The sequence below is a fragment of the Pseudorca crassidens genome, chromosome 1, assembly GCF_039906515.1.
Source record: "Pseudorca crassidens isolate mPseCra1 chromosome 1, mPseCra1.hap1, whole genome shotgun sequence".
Classification (NCBI taxonomy): Eukaryota; Metazoa; Chordata; class Mammalia; order Artiodactyla; family Delphinidae; genus Pseudorca; species Pseudorca crassidens.
In genome coordinates this window covers 74,514,796-74,530,327 of record NC_090296.1, presented here as the reverse complement: position 1 = coordinate 74,530,327, position 15,532 = coordinate 74,514,796, and the positions used below count along the sequence as shown (strand labels likewise).

General features: G+C 52.3%; 1 protein-coding gene across 7 annotated transcripts in view; it reads right to left on the bottom strand.

Moving 5' to 3' along the window:
* ZFHX2 (zinc finger homeobox 2) overlaps positions 1–14,966 on the bottom strand; it is a 28,098-nt gene extending 13,132 nt beyond the window's left edge. Inside the window, exons 1-3 of one of the 7 annotated variants that reach the window (XM_067739892.1) lie at positions 3,140–5,344; positions 1,953–2,745; positions 1,385–1,516 (exon numbers count right to left, since the gene is read on the bottom strand). The gene's annotated coding sequence lies outside the window, so the exon portion shown is untranslated. Of the gene's footprint in view, positions 1–50; positions 1,128–1,384; positions 1,517–1,952; positions 5,345–14,629 lie in introns of those variants that run through there. The other 6 variants (XM_067739890.1, XM_067739895.1, XM_067739896.1 and 3 more) reach the window with 6 other exon arrangements.
* Between the last annotated feature and the right edge of the window lie 566 nt (positions 14,967–15,532).

Here is a 15,532-nt window from a genome sequence, read left to right as displayed (position 1 = left end):
CCCTGAGCGCCGGATTCAAGCACCCATTTGCCAGCTTGAAGCTTCATTACCTTAGCGTCTAACAGACTTCAAAGTGAACATGTCCAGAATCAGAACTCTTTATTTCTGCCCTGAACTTGTTTCTTCCCATCTTCCCGATCTCAAAACTTGGTACCACCATTTATCTGGTTGCTTAGGCTAGAAACCCAAAGTGTCCTCCCTCTCACCCACAGGCAGGCAATTCGACAGCACTCTCTCAAGCGAGCATCTCCGCCTTCCATTCATCCACGTCTCCGTCAGCACCAGCCTGGCCCAAGCCATTACTGTCGCTTGCCTGAACGAGTGCAACAGACTCCACGTTGGCCTCCACTTCCACCACTGCCCCTCCTTCCGCTCAGAATGATCTTTTATTTAATTCTCAATTATGAGAAATGCCAAACATACATAAAGATAGACCAAACAATATGAGGAACCCGTTTGTACTCATCACCCAGCTTCAACAGTCTCCAAACTCAGGGCCAATCTTTTTTTTTCTTTAATTGAAGTGCAGTTTGTGGCAATCTCTGCTTACAGCAAAGTGACTCAGTTACACACACAGAGACATTCTTCTTTATATTCTTTTCCATTATGGTGTATCACGGGATATTGAATATAGTTCCCTGTACTATACAGTAGGACCTTGCTGTTAACTCATGGCCAATCTTGTTTCATCTATATCCTCACCCACTTCCCCTTTTCCTGTATTGTTTTAAAGCAAATTTCAGGCATCATAATCACCTTTCAAAATGTAAACCATACTATATTCTGCTGAGAACCCATCAGTGAGTTGACTGCACTGTAAATAAAATCCAAACTCTGCTCCCTGATCTACAAAAAAGGCCTATTTGATCTGGCACCTGCCTACTTCTGACACATCTTTAATACTCTCCACCCCACCTGGCTGGCTAACTCCAGCCCACTGACCTTCTTGGTTCCTCAAACACACCAAGTTCATTCCCACCTTAGCAGCTTGCCTGAGCTGTTTACTCTGCCTGCAGTGCTCTTCCCCCAGACTTCTGCCCAGTGGCTCCTTGTCATTCGGTGTCTGCTTAAATAGCACCTCTTCCAACAGGCCTCGCCTCTCTACAGAAGCTAACACAACCGGCGGCGGGCGGCGGGGGGGGGGGGTGGGGGGGGGTGGGGGGGGGTGGGGGATGGGGGGGAGGGGTATTTTCTTCAGAGATTCATCACTACCTGATATTTCCTGGTTTCCTTATTTCTCCCTTCTAGAAACTAAGTTCCATGGGCGCAGGAACTCTGCTTTATTGGTTGCCCTATCATTGGTACCGAGAAAGATGCTTGCCACATACCCATACATGTCTGTTGAATAAATCAGCTCTGGGAAAGACCCTCAGATTTTCCATACCCTGAAGAGTTAGTTTCCCAAAGTCAAGGTCCTCTTGCCAGAGAGGCCACAGTGACTTTCCTCTGGCCTGCAGACACCATGCTGCTCTCAGATGCGTTCCATAGCCATCTCTCATCACAGGTGGAAGAGCTTCTGGCCAATTGAAAGACAATGGCTTGTGTGAGATGAGCCGCACCCCTCCTCCTCCCCAGGGATTAAAAAAAGTAACAGTAATAACATTAAGGTACGTATAGCATGGCCCTGGCACTGTGTTAACTGCTTTAATCAATTATCTCATTTAATCTCACGACAACCTTATTTTATGGGTGAGGCACCCAAGAAAGAGAGGCTGAATTAGCTGATTGTCACAAGCTCCAAGGCGGTGAGACTAGAAAAGGACTGGCGGCCACAGAGCTGGACCCCAAAGCTGTGGCCTGGGCTCCTCCATCTACCCGGACTGCCCCGCAGACACAGTACTGGCGAAATGAGCCTCCCGAAGTCTAGAAGTCAGGATTCCCGAGCTGCCTCCAGCTGACCAGGATTACCGAGCCCCACCCGCTTTTTTACCTTGGTCTCCCCTCAAACTCACCAGTTCCCCCATGCCTCACCATCCCATGCTTCTCCCAGTGTCCCAGGTGGCCTGACTCCTCTTCAGTTCTCAATTGTCAGCAGATATCGAACGATTAAACCTTTAGCGCTCAGGCCAGAGTGCTGCCAGGAAGTGGTGTGGCCTCTCCCGCCTTGGGCAGCCTCTAACCCTCACCTTCAGATTCCCTGATTTGGAATGGGTCCTTGGTCTGGCCGCACTCAGCCTGGAGGCCCCCATTCCCACTTCCCTCCTCCTCCTGGGGGGCCAGCCAGGCGTGAAGTCGAAGGAGGAGCCATTAAGGCGCTCCGCGAGGGGCTGGCTCTGCATGCTAATGAAAATGCAAATCAGCACCTGGGCCGAGGTGGGTGGAGAACTAACAGGGAAGTAAAGGAATTGGACGGGGGGCGGGGCGGGGGGGGAGGCAGTTATCTTACATAACCAGAAAGCAGAAGCCCTGAAGTTGTGGGATAAAGGTATTCTTCCTATGGAATCCTTGGGGTGCCGGGGGAAGTGGGGAGATACATGTGCTGGAGTGTGAGGGCCTGACATTCCACTGTCACCCCCATAATGGGGGCTCACCTGGTAGGAAGAACTGAGACCGGGCAAGAGCGGCCCCTCCTGGGCCCTGACACTGAGGGCTGAACCTGGTGGGTGCTCTCCCCGTGCTGGCCCACCTCACATCCGTCAGCAACTTCTCTCTGGCTCCCGAATCACAACTGTAGATCAAACTGCAGAGGAGGGCTAGGAAGACCTAAGCCCCAAATCCTCTCTCCAAAGCTTTTACTTCCCAGGACTGGAAAAAAGACAGCTGATTCCTAGCTAGAAACCAAAGGAGCTTAGCTTTGGGCTAGCTAGTGGGTGAGACCTGGATCAGCGGAGGGAGGGTAGGTCTGAAGCTGTTTAAAATTGCAAATCTCTTTCCCCCCCCTCCCCCTCCCCTCCCCCTCTACAGGAAAGAATTTCAATTGCAAATTTATCTCTGCCTCAGTGCCTCTCTTCCCGCTCCCCCCACGGCCACCAACTCCCCTCCCCTCTTCTCTGTGCTTCTCTCATCACCCACTATTTATTACAAACCTTGAACTGCAGCAATTATTTTTTCACTTTCCCCCCCTCCTTCCATTTTCCTCCGCCTCAGTCTTTTCTTCTGTCCCTCTCTGAATCTGTGTCCCTTTCTCTGCCCTTCCTACCTTGACCTCAGTTTTCATCTCTTTCTGGAGACAGGTTCCCACGCACCATGACCAGGCCCAGAGTCATATTCTCCCTCAGACCACTGTCATTCTTCCTGTGGTTCCAGGCTTTCCTTAAGGGCATCTCCTCTCCCTCAGGGTACACCTTAGACGTGGGGAAAGGGAGAAGGCAAGCCCTTAAAGGCCCTGGCATTCCTGCGTGTGGAGGAGGGAAGGAGGAAGAGGGCGGATCGGGTGTAGGGTGGAGGTGGGGGGATAGTCAAAAGGAAGGACCTGGGTAGAGGCGAGGGCCGGGGGCCCGCGAGGAGAGGGGTTAGGGGAGACAGAGCAGGCAGTGGTGGCGGTGTGATTAGAGCGGAGATTGATGTGAAGGGGCGCCACAGACGGCAGAGAGAGTCAATAAAACGAGAGGATCACATTAGAGGCGACAGAAAGAGCTTTAAATTACAAGGCTGCTGCCACCGAGGGGGATGGGAGGAGGCAGGCCTGGAGCCAGGGGAGGGTGGAGAGTTCTGAGGGTGTAGTCATCCCCTAAGATGAATCATCTGGCTCCAAAATGGCCCTCAGCCTCCAGAGCTCCCTTGCTGCCCCTTCATTCCATCACCCTCCCTAATGCTTCCTTCCCTCACAGCGTGAGGCGAAAGGGAAAATGGAGAGAAAGCTATGGGGAAACGAGATTTTTGGGGGGTATTGCCCTCTTCCTCTGTCCAGACCCAGGTCCCTTGCTATTCCTCAAGGAGAGAAGGAAAGGATGGCAGTGCTACTTCTTTCAAAGCTCAGCTAGGGACTTGTTGCCCCATCAACATAATCCCTGAACTGAGATATTCTTCCATGGGAGGTGGGCAGAAAAGCACCCTGTAAGTAGCTGGACAAGAATTCCTACTTCTTGAAATGTACCGTACTTAGAACAGGAAGACGCCAGGGAACCAGGAGGCTTCAGGACAGACAGTAGGACCCAGAGAGCTACAAAGAAAGACGTTATGAGAGGGACAGAAAGGCTTGGATGTGAAGTGGAAAGCTGCAAAGGCGGGCTCTGAGACCGCAAAAGACAACACTCTGAGACTTCAGAACCCGAGAATTACAGGAGCCAAAGGAGCAAGGGCAAAGGAAGGACCAAAGAAGTGAGGCCTGAGCAAAGGAAGAATGTGCCCCTCACCGAGGAGGCGCCAGGCCGTGGGGCCTGTAGAACTGGAGGCAAAGCTGGCCAGGGGCACTTCCTCTGGAGCTGGAGCCCCAGCAAGACCAGGACTCCCCTGGGCTGGAGCCCCCTCCCACCTCTGGCAGAGCTGGAGTGGAAAAGTGACACGACTGCCCCCTAGTGGTTATGGAGGGAACATCACCGAGGAGAGGACAGGCCTGCAGGGACAGACTGGCTTTCTCCTCCCAGCTCCCCTCCTTAAAATAAAAAACAAAAACCCCTCTCCTTTCTTTTCTTCAAACCCCAGCAAAGTCGGCCAGAGGGCACTGGCACATTTGCTTACAATTTGCATACAGTGATTTCCAAGTCCCAGCCCTCCAGACATTTTTGCCTTTCACTTTTCCAATTGTTCCATCTATCCTCTTTCCTTGGAGCCCATTTTAGGGACCTTTTCTTTCTTCTCTCTGAAATCCCTGCCTCCAGCCTGCCCTCTTCCACACTAACTTTGCCCTGCCCTTCTCCCCTTTCGGTTTCAACCTGTTGCTTTTAAGAGGCAGCCACAGAGGGGAGGGGAAGAGAAGCAGGAAAGATGGAGTGTGTGTGCCCACATTAGGGGGAATCAGTCGGCACCAACAGCAAATAAACTCTAACCAGGTGAGATTTCTTTTCTAAGGCAGTGGAAGAACATGGGCTATGGATTCACTTAGACCCAGGTTCAGTCCTGGCTCCCCGCCACTCACCAGCTGTGCAGCCTTGGTAAGTTACTTATCCACTCTGTTTTCTCACCTGGAAACTCCCTGGCCCTCACTCCCAAGTGCTCTTACAGGACAAGGGTTTACAGCTGGCTTTGTGCTGTTATCTGAGCCTGGGTCTCTCCAGTACACCTACAAGATCACATAGCTGCCACCGCTGTCCTTACCCAGCTGTTGTGAAGACTAGTACAGGTAACATGTGAAAAGGGCCCATACTGGTGTCTATCAGGTCAGTTTCTTTCCTTCTCTCTGGCTCTCCGCCCTCGCCTCCCCAAGAGGGGAGCAAGGTATGTGCAGCTAGGCTGACGCTTTCCTTCTGTCTTGCCTCTTCTTGACCTGGACTCATCCTCTCATCTCTGCCCTTTTCGACTGAGGGCAGATTCTTTGGCGGGCAGGATTTAAATCTAGTCTGCCCAGCAGCAGACTTCATTTCTCACCAGGCCCTCTTGATTGCTGCGTCTAGAGACATCCCATTATCCCAAACCAGAGACTGGAAGCTTTGCCCAGGCTCACAGTTGCATCAGAACTATTATGGCCTCTCCTTGCATTAAAACTATCACTTTCTCTGTCTCTAAAGCTTACCTTCTGTATTTAAAAAGAAAACAAAAAAAGGTACTCCTATTCCTCCATTTTAATTCTACCTATCTCTCCTAGACATCTCCCTGGCACCCCAATACTTGGGGAGTGTTTACTTTGTGCAAGAGAATTTTTGTCCTAAAGAGAGAAAATAAGAATGGCAGGAAATGAGACAGGCAGGAAAAGGAGTATCATAGAGGGTAAAGAAAGACAGCCAAGGCAGAGAAGAGGATGGAGGAAGAAGGGAGGGAGAGGGAGGGAAGGAGCGGGGAGCTGGATCTCCATTTGTACATGTAAATACCGAATCTTGGAGAATCTTGAATCTCGTTGAGGGCTCCCAGTTTTGGCAGCAGATTGGGCAGGTGGCCTGTCCCCAGTGAGAGGGATGGAGCAAGCGAGATGCTTAAGGTGGGGGGGGGGGGAACTGGGTGGGGTGTGAGGAGAAAGGAGAGGCTGAGAGGAAGAAGATGGGGGTGGGAGGGAGTAGACAGGGCTAAAAGGGAAGCTGTGCATTAAAACCACAACCAGAGAACATCCATCCACATTTGTGTGGCTTTGTTGAGATGTGCTGCAGTATGTCTGCTGCTGGAGGAGAGGATGTTGTGGAGAGGAGTGGAGCCTCTTGCCAGTGCATCTCCCTCAATGATGCCACAAGTGTTAGGACAGCAGTGTGGAGCTGTGTGATCTTGTAGGTGCACTGGAGAGACCCAGGCTTAGATAACCACGCAAAGCCAGCTCTGAACCCTTCTTCTGTATGAGCACTCCAGAGCCAGGGGACAGGGAGCTGTGCCCTTGAACTTAGATTCAGGATCCTATCTGATCCTGGCATGGGGGACCTCTGCGGAAGACCTTTGATCTCCCTGAGCTTGAAAAGAATTACGTGCGATTCTTCTAGAATTACTTGGAAGGATACCATTGTAAGTGTCTGTGTATATAAATAAATCCTTCTGGTTCTCTGATTCTGCATGAACCCTTGTGATAGTAATGACTCTGTTTAAATACTATTAAAACAACAACAACTAATAATAATAATAATAATAATAGTATCTTTAAATGTTTACCTTGTGTCAGGCACTGTGCTGAGCCCTCTGGAAGCATCACATCACCGAATCCTCCACTACAGTCTGATAAAATACATACAGCTACTCATTCCCATTTTACAAACATAGAAAGAGTTAGATGGGTTATGTAATTTTTAAGGTCTAACACTTGGAAAATAGAGTTGAGATTGGCCTCAGGTAGCCTGACCCCAGTGCTCTGCTCTCAAGTTAATTTGTAAGCTTCTGAGCTCTGGCTGGTAAGCATTCTGAATGAGATCCTTGAGTCTGAGTGTGTTACTCTGCTCTTATGTGTGTTGCTTTGAGCATATGTGCTGTCATGCTCTCCTTTGAGCTTGAAAGTGTTAGATGGCCTTCTCCCAGTTAGTGTTAAGATGGGCCAGAACAGGCCACTGCTTTGTGCGACTCCAGGGGGCGCTATTCGCATTGCAGTCTATGCACGGGCCCTGGCCATTCTGTGTGTGTGTGCGCGCGCGCGCGCGCGCGCGCGCGCGCGTGTGTGTGTCTCTCTCTCTCTCTCTCTCTCTCTCTGCTGGGGGCGGGGTTGTGGTGGGTATCAGATTTCTGATAACCTCTCTGAAAGTTGGAAGTCTACACATGTGTATTCTTAATAGCATATGAACTTCAGAAAAAACGGTATGGTATTATTTTAAAACATAGCCTTTAAGGTCAGACACCTGGTATCAAATTCTAGTTCTATTCCCTATGATGTAAATGTCCTCGGGTGGGTTGCTTAAAGCTTGTTGCTTCATAAGTAGAATGGGGAATAGTTCCTCCTGGAGTTGTGCCCGTTGAGACGATCATTACTGAGACTGGCACTTTGCATGTGATCAATAAATGGAAACGATAATTGCGCGTCCACGTGTCTTATTCCCCGAGTTCGGGTGTACGTGTATGTTTATTGCTTTTTATTGTGTGTGTGGCTGAGGGCCTGGGTGTAGCCCTGTCCCGGCACCTCTTCGGGGTTAGTGAAGGGTCTCCCCGAGGCTCTCGGTTACACCCGCGTGGGCCCTGGGCTTCCCGTTCAGCGAGAAGTGGTGTCCTGTGCGGGTGTGCTGCCACGTGCCTGGCGTGCCTGTTTGTGCTCGGTGGCCCGGCTGGCGCGGGCGTGTTTGGGGTGGTGGTAATTACTGGGATGGCCCAGCCCTAATGAGTGTGATCTCGTTACACTCTCACCGCCTCTAATGGAGCTAACCTCATTTCACAGCCGTTAGAGATGGAGATGAGGCCCCGCCCCCGGCCCCGCCAGCTGCAGCTCCCGCACCCCGGCCACGTCCTTTCCCTCCGGCTCGCCATTTCCCCGTGCCACCGCTCCTCTCCCTCCCGGTCCTCTGCTCCTCCTTCCAGGCTTCCCTCTCCCGTTCCCCATTGTTCTCTTCCCTTCCCGTCTTTCCGCGCCTCTCTCCCCTGCCCTCCTCTTCCCTCGTCCCCCGTCCCTCCTCTCCTCCATTCCTGGCTTCCTCTCTCCTTTCCTCATCCCCCTCCCTCTTTTTTCCCCGGGTCCGTCTGTCCTCCGCGCCCTCTTCTCCGCGCCCCTCCCCCGCCCTTCCCTGCTGCTGGCCCTCCCCTCCCCCACGGTGCCCCGTCTGGCCAAAGGACAAATCTCAAGGGGAAACCAGCAAAGACAAACAAGGTGCAGTGACTTCATTATCGTCGTTAATTTGCCACTTCAGTTCCTCCCACAAGGGTCAAAGCCGGCACGGCTTGAACTCAGGACTGACGCGGAGGCTGAGCCGGCCGCCTGCCTTTTCCGCCTTAAGCCTCTTCCACAACCGCTCGGCCTCCCTCCTCCTCTCGGCCGTCATTTCTCTGCAGGGGGTCAGGCTCCGGGTTTTTTCTCTTCCGTTTCTTAGTCCTCGCAGCCTCAGCCTACCGCCTTCCTTCCTTTTTCATTTAAACCGTGGCCTTCTCTCCACCTCTCTCCCGGCTCCAAGTCACATGGTTTTTACCTTTGACTCCCTCTTTCTCGTCCTATTCAGCCTGCTTCCGCTTTTCCCACTCCTCCCTGCCCCGTCCATCCTGAACCAGTATCTTGGTCTTCCCTCTTCCTAACCTCAAGCACACTCCTTTCCCTAAATCACCGGGATTTATCTCTAGGTTTTGAAAACCACATAGCCTGATGAAGCTGGGGATGGGAGGAAGGAGCAGTTTGTGGTCCAAGCAGGAAAAGTGGTACAGAACGTGGAAATGGCTGGATAGAAAGGAAGACAACTGTGATGGGGGGGGGCGTGACAGGCACACGAGTCAAAGCAAGCAGCAGAATCTAGACTCAGACACTTGAGACTCAAGACACACTGGGCCCCAGAGAAACAACCTTGCCAAGACCAGAGAAAAAGGAGGGTGGGCCAGAGGGCCTTGGGCTTGAGACTGGGGGCTGGGGTGGGGTAGGGGTGCATCACCAACAAAACAAGGAGTGAAAAATCTGAGGATGGAAATGGCGTTTACCCCATCAGTTCCTCAGAGAAACACAACCTAACACTCCTGTCCCACCCTCTGCCCTCCTTCACTGAGAAGCCAAATGATTGGCAACTGACTCTTGACCTTTAGCCCAATGCCAGCCCCAAAGGGAGAGGCTGAGGGTAGTTGGCTGTAACTGGAGGAGGTACCAGGGAAATGTCCACACGTGAAGTAAACGTTTCTTCACCCACCCCTGTCCCACCTACTCTGCACATCAAAATGCCACAGAGGACCAGACACAGCATATGAATGCCCTCTTCTCTCCACAGAGAGTGCTTGCTACTTATGGCCCTCTAATTTCACAGGCCCCTGTGCCAACACTGTACCACTGGGTGGCCCTGCTGTGATTCCAAGGCTGGAACCCTGGCTTCAGTGTAATACCATATTCCTGCCCCAATACAGAGGCAGCTCCTGTTCTCTCATTTGACTTTGAAAGAGAGATTTTGAGGGGTGCCGAGCTGTCTTGGGAGGGATTAGGAAAAGGTGTCTTCTTCCAGGTGCACGGCAGTGGTACAGCTTGGTGACAGGAGAGCAGGTGGATCTCAGCCCTGTTACCCCTTAACTGGGCACCCTAGACAACTGGACACAGAGGCCCTGGTCTGCACGAGTGCTTATAAGAGGGGGATACTGAGAGCCAATGGGATTACCTCAGGGTGCTGAAAGGCACCTCTAAATCCTTCACCCTGTCTCACCAGCCTGGCGGGGGGGAGGACGGGTGGGCAGGCAGTCCCCTGGGGCTTTCCACAGTGAGGCAAGGGGCTCTAGAAAAGTGAGGGGTGGGATGACTGAGAAGCCAGAGAAGAAAGATGGAAAAATCAATGAAATGAGTTTCTAACGGTGAGGTAAAGGACCGCCGTGTCGACAGCCTGTCGCCTGCTGCAAAATATGTGCTGCCCAAGTCCATGGCGGTAGCTGACAGTGCATCCAGCCGCCGCTGTCCTCCCTGCAGGCCCCCGCCCACTGGCCCCTTCTCCAGCTGCCCTGGCCTTTCTTATTATAGCTAGACTCTCCCCCAGGGCTCCCAGCTCGCTTCCTCTCATCCCGAGCTTCTTTCCTAGATTCCTTTGATCCATTTGCCACAGGAACAGGTTAAGTTATAATTCCTGATTGGGTGCATCTTTCTCCTCTATGGCTTCCGTGTTTAGACTCCCCGCCCTTCAGACCTCAGAGCTGTGATGAGCTCCGCATCTCCTGCCTCTCCCTCTTTTACTTTATGTCTCTCGACTCCAGCAACGCATTGCGTAGTCGGATGTCAAGGCCATCCCTCACAGGGTTTCTTACATCCAAGTCTGTGCCTCTTTCTGCCTTTTGGCCCACTTGGCCAATGCTGACTTCCTTGTAAGTGTCTGTATTTGGACAGGGTGTTTAGGATGGGCCTGGAATTGATTTATGAACTCTTTGTGATCAGCACGTGCGTGCGTGTGTGTGTGTGTGTGTGTGTGTGTGTGTGTGTGTGTACTTAATTTATATATGGCAGATTCAATTGTGGTTTCACGATTGGGAATGGGGTGGGGTAAGGATGCTACTTCCAATTCAAAATCTCCGACTCTATCTTTAGAAACAACTCTCAACCTTTTCTGGAAACCACCTCCTTTCTCTAGCCTCCTCCATATCTTCCTTCTGGGCGCCTAAGACTGTTCATTCATGTTTTCCTCCCATTATCTCTGCAAAGACTCCCCAGATCAGCCCCTAGAGTCAGCCCTGGATGCTTCCAAGTGGGCCCCTAACCCAGTCTCTCCTCTCTCTGCCTCAGATCTCACAGTTGCTCCCCTCCAGCCTTTTCCTTCAGTGTCTGCTTTCCCAGCTTGCCCATTTATGCAGACTTAGGCCTGAGGGGCAGGGTGAAAGGAAGGTGGGCAAGTCTTTTCTTTAGCCTCTCCCTATTAATTTGACCTCTTGATCAATAGATATTAAGCATCCTCTGTGTGACAGACATTGTGCTAGGTCCTGGAAAACGATGGGAAACTAGACAGATGCAGCCCCTGCTCATATGGCCATCAGGACTCACCCTGGATCTCTCACCCGACAGCTTCTCTCAGAGTCCCCCTTTTTTTTCCCCTCCCTCCACAGCCAAGTTCCACCATGCCCTCTGGCATTTCAGAATCCTTCCCTATTCTGTATCCCTGCTTCACACAGCTCTCACACAGCTCCTATCCCCTCTAATCTGCATTTCCAGCTTCCGGCTCCATTCCTAAACCCAAAGCAAGGTTCATCTTACATTTTCAGGGACTCCCCTCCCTGCTCACAGAGCCCTTCTCCTTTCACATTCTGTAAATGCCATTTCCAGCTCTCTTCCTTCTTTCCTGCTTTTCAGTCCCACCATCCTGTCCTCAATGCCCCTGTCTCCTGAGGTCCCTTTCCCTTGCTCCTGCAGGCTCTAGTGAACCTCAGGTGCTCACAAACAAGACTTCATTTGGAGCTAAGAACAGCTCCAGGGCGGCAAGGTCAAGCTACCAGATGCAGGAATCCTACAGATTTGACTCTGGCCCCGGCCCCATATGTGTGCAGCTCCCCAGCAAAGCAGCAAGTTGCTCCTCTATGGGTCTTAAGGTAACACCGGCTGCTCTGACATCATGGAGGGAGGACCCCTGTCAGGTTGCCAAGGCAACACCAGCAGTTTATGACATCAGAGGCTGGAGGTCTTTGGTGCTCAGGGGGCTAGAAAGATTCCAGTTCCTATCAGCTAAAGTAAATGGGAATTCTACTTTTTCATGTCTTTGCTCACGTTGCCCTGGCTTGGGGTTGAAAAGCAAAGGCCTCGGGGGGGGGGGGGGTAGTGAGGGATTTGGCCAATGGAATGAGCCAAATCTCTCCTTCTCTTCACCAGATATCTCTGCGCTCTCTCGCTTCTCCTTTGGCATCTCCCTCTTTTGGGGCTTTGCCCAGTGGTATTTCTGCTCTGCCTTTTTTCCAAATCGCCCCTCCTGCTGTGCTCTCTTTGCATCCATCATGCTGTGTCCTTCTCACACCAGAGGCATTTGTTTCCTTTGATATCTCATCTCTCCTCTCTCCCCCTACCAAGCTCTGTGCAGCTCTGATCTGCTTCAGCACTCCTCCCTTTGCCTTCCATGTCCCTTCTTTGTACCATACTCTTTTCCCACCTCATCTTATTCTTCCATTCCTCCTTTCCCCCATTTTGCCACTGTATTTATTTAGTTCATATTGCTTTTTCTGATGACCTTCCTCTTGAGGAATAATCTATCCTTTCTCTCCCTCTCTCCTTCTGTATCACTATTAATTCATGTTTTATTTCATTCTCCCAATTTTTCATTAATCACCCCTTGGTTCCTCCCCTGCCCCCCCATTCCACATGTATTTTCATCCCTTCCTTTGCGCGTTCCTCACGCCATGCATTTCTCTACCCCATGCATTTATTGCACCCGGCCTCCCCTTCCTTTCTGTCACTCTATTCACCTCTGAAATTTTCCATTTTCTGCCCAAATCTACCTCCTCCTTTTACCCTTCAAGCTCCTGAAGTCTGGAAAAACAATAATGGGCGTAAAACAAGGTAAACTCTCCAGACTCTTTATCCACCTTTCCCATTCTTCAGGCTGAATGAACCTGGCCCCTTGCATAAGATATCAATCGCTTCCGTCACACTAATGAAAACTGCCTCGTAAAGAATCATGCTGAATCCAAATATGATAAAGAGTGAGGACCCAGGAAAAAGATGAATTAGAAGGTAGAGAAAGAGCCACAGATGTCTAGAATGAACTGAAAGATAAGGGGCAACCAAGCAGGGTGGAGCTTAGAATCCCAGAGAATGTCCCTTTACAAAATCAAAGTTGACAGTGAATGAACATAATGGCCCTGACTGATGAAGGGGTTCTATGCCCCTGGAAGTCCAGTAAGTTGATTTCTTGGCCTGTTTATGTGCTTTCACAAACCATACTTCCCAACTCCCCCAGCCCCTTTGCTCTCTGGTACATTCGCTGCTGCAGTTAAAATGCTGGGTGAGAAGGTAAGGAATACAAGAAACTTAGGGTGACCAAGGATAAACGGTAGGAGGAGTGCAGATTGTGGGAACAAGGGTGAAGAAGAGGCAAAGGAGATCATGGGAGACAGGGATGGGGAAAAAAGGGGGTGAAACAAAATGGGGAAATGAAATGATATATAATGGTAAAGTGAGGGAAGGGAGGAAAACCAAGTCAGAAAGGAAAAGGTTTGTGGTGGGAAGCTCCTGGAGAGGCAGATGACACACAGGAGACCAGAGGTGAGGTCCTAATGGGGGACACAGGCACATGGCAAAGGGGACAGTCAACAATGCTAGGAAGTTCCAAAGCTCCCTGGGTGAAGATGGAAGAGGAGGCCATCCTGGCCATGCTGAAAGGGCACTCGAATCCTTGGGGGAGACACATCTGCTCCATCCCTCCACTCTTCCAGGCCTCTGACCAGTGACTACCACAAACATCAGTCATGACTGATAAGCAAACTCCAAAGCGGCCTGAAAAGGCCAGAGATATCCATTCAGACCCTGAAGGAAAGGGCATGGAGTCCTAGGTGGGTAGAACAGTCAGGCAGCCAAGGTGTAACACACAGTGACAGGGACACACAGGGAAAGGATCACCCGGGTAGGAGGTCACATCCGGAGATAGTGACACACAGACAGACTCGGAGATGGATGGGTGGGGAGAATGAATGAGGTGTAGAATGTCAAAATCCAGAGGTAGGGACACATAGACAGAGACCAGCGGGGCAACAGGAGCAGCAAAACGCGTGGTCGAGTTCTCGTTGATAGGGCTATTCAGAGAGAGGGACAGACAAGAGCAGATGGAGAGCTGGGGGCCAGGAGAGACACACTTCACCTTGAATAGAGGTAGAGGCCTCCCCTCACCTACTACTCACACCTTTCCAAAACAAAACAAAACAAAGAAAACCCAACCCCCCCAAACCAACAAACAACTCAACTTCTGGCAAAACCTAAGATCGAAGATTAAGGGTATCCACGTCCTCTCCCACCCTCCCACCCCCCCAGCGCGCTTGCCCATCCATCTGCCTGCCTGCTAGCCGCCGTTCCTCCCCCATCCTGCGGCCGGCGGGGGGCCACCGAGACCCAGGCGCCTCCAGACTGACAGCTCCGAGCCCCCGCACTCCCCGGCCTCCCCTTCCCTCCGGGACCCCCGCTCCCTGCACAGCTCGGCGCGGCCCGTCTAGGCTCTCGTTACCCTCCATCTGTCCGGCTGGCTCCCGGTCCAGCCTCGAAACCTTTCCCTTCCCCGTCTCTACCTCCACCCCGGCATCTCTCTCTTCACCCCATTCTCGCTCGCAGGCCCTCTCCTTCCCTCCCATACCCCTGTCCCTCCTTCTCCTCAGGCTCTCGGTGTGTCCGTCTGTCCGTCCGGGTCCCCTCCCCCAGTCCCTTCCCGTCCCTCTCCGTGCCCTCCAGAGGCAGTCTCCGAGCGCCTCCTCTCCCCTCCGTCTCAAGCTTCCAAAGAGCAAGGAAGGGAAGAAGAGAGAGGGAGAGGAGAAAAAAAACCAACCCAGCAGCATCGGAAATCGATGCACTTACACCTCAGCTGGAAGCAGGGACGGGAGTCGAACCGCGGCCGCCCAGCAGCGCGAGGCGGGGAGGGGAGGGGGTGGCTCTTGGAAGGGACTTCTCCGATGTGTTGATTCCTTTTTTTCCCCTCCTCCTCCCTCCCTCCAGCGCTCACTCCGGGGCGTCGGGGACGGAGATGGAAAAAATAAATAAATAAATTCACGGCGGTGAGGGAAGTGAAGGAAAATAATCAATGCTATTTGGCTGCGGCTGAAGTGTTTTCCCGGCTTCGTGAGGGGGTTTCCATTGATTCACCCTGGGCACTCGCTCGCTCCCTGCCTCCTCCTCCTCCTCCTCGCCCTCCTCCTCCTCCTCCTCGCCCTCCTCCTCCTCCTCCTCCTCCTCCTCCTCGCCCTCACTCCTCCGCCTCATTCACTGGCTGGAGCCGAGGCGTCCCACACAATGGAATAATCAATACCCAGGCGCCCGGGGCGGCCCCACTGAGCAGGTGCAGCGGCCCGCCCGCCGCGGAGTATGCCGGGAGTTGTAGTCCGCCCGCCCCCGCCCCGGCCCCCCGTTTCTAGAGCTTGTGTCCGCCTGCTTGGCTGGACTGTGGGCGGGACCCGAGGCCCGAGGACAGGCGGACAGCGGTCCCGGCCACCTGCTTGACTGTGGGGCCAGGTCCAAGCCGGTGCCTGCAAAGAGGGCAGGCTCCTTTAAACACTTTCCTGTCTTCTCCTCCTCTTCCTTCTGCCTGCAGAAATCGCACACGTGTTTTGTAATTTTGTTTTAAATCAGCTCTAGAGCAAGTCCTGGCTTCTGCCAGCTTCCCGGAGCCACTCGAGGCCTATCTCTCTTTCTTCACTCCCTTCTTCTTGCTTTATTAGTTCCTGTCCCTTCCAATTGGGCACTAGAACCTTATCTTCCACAGCA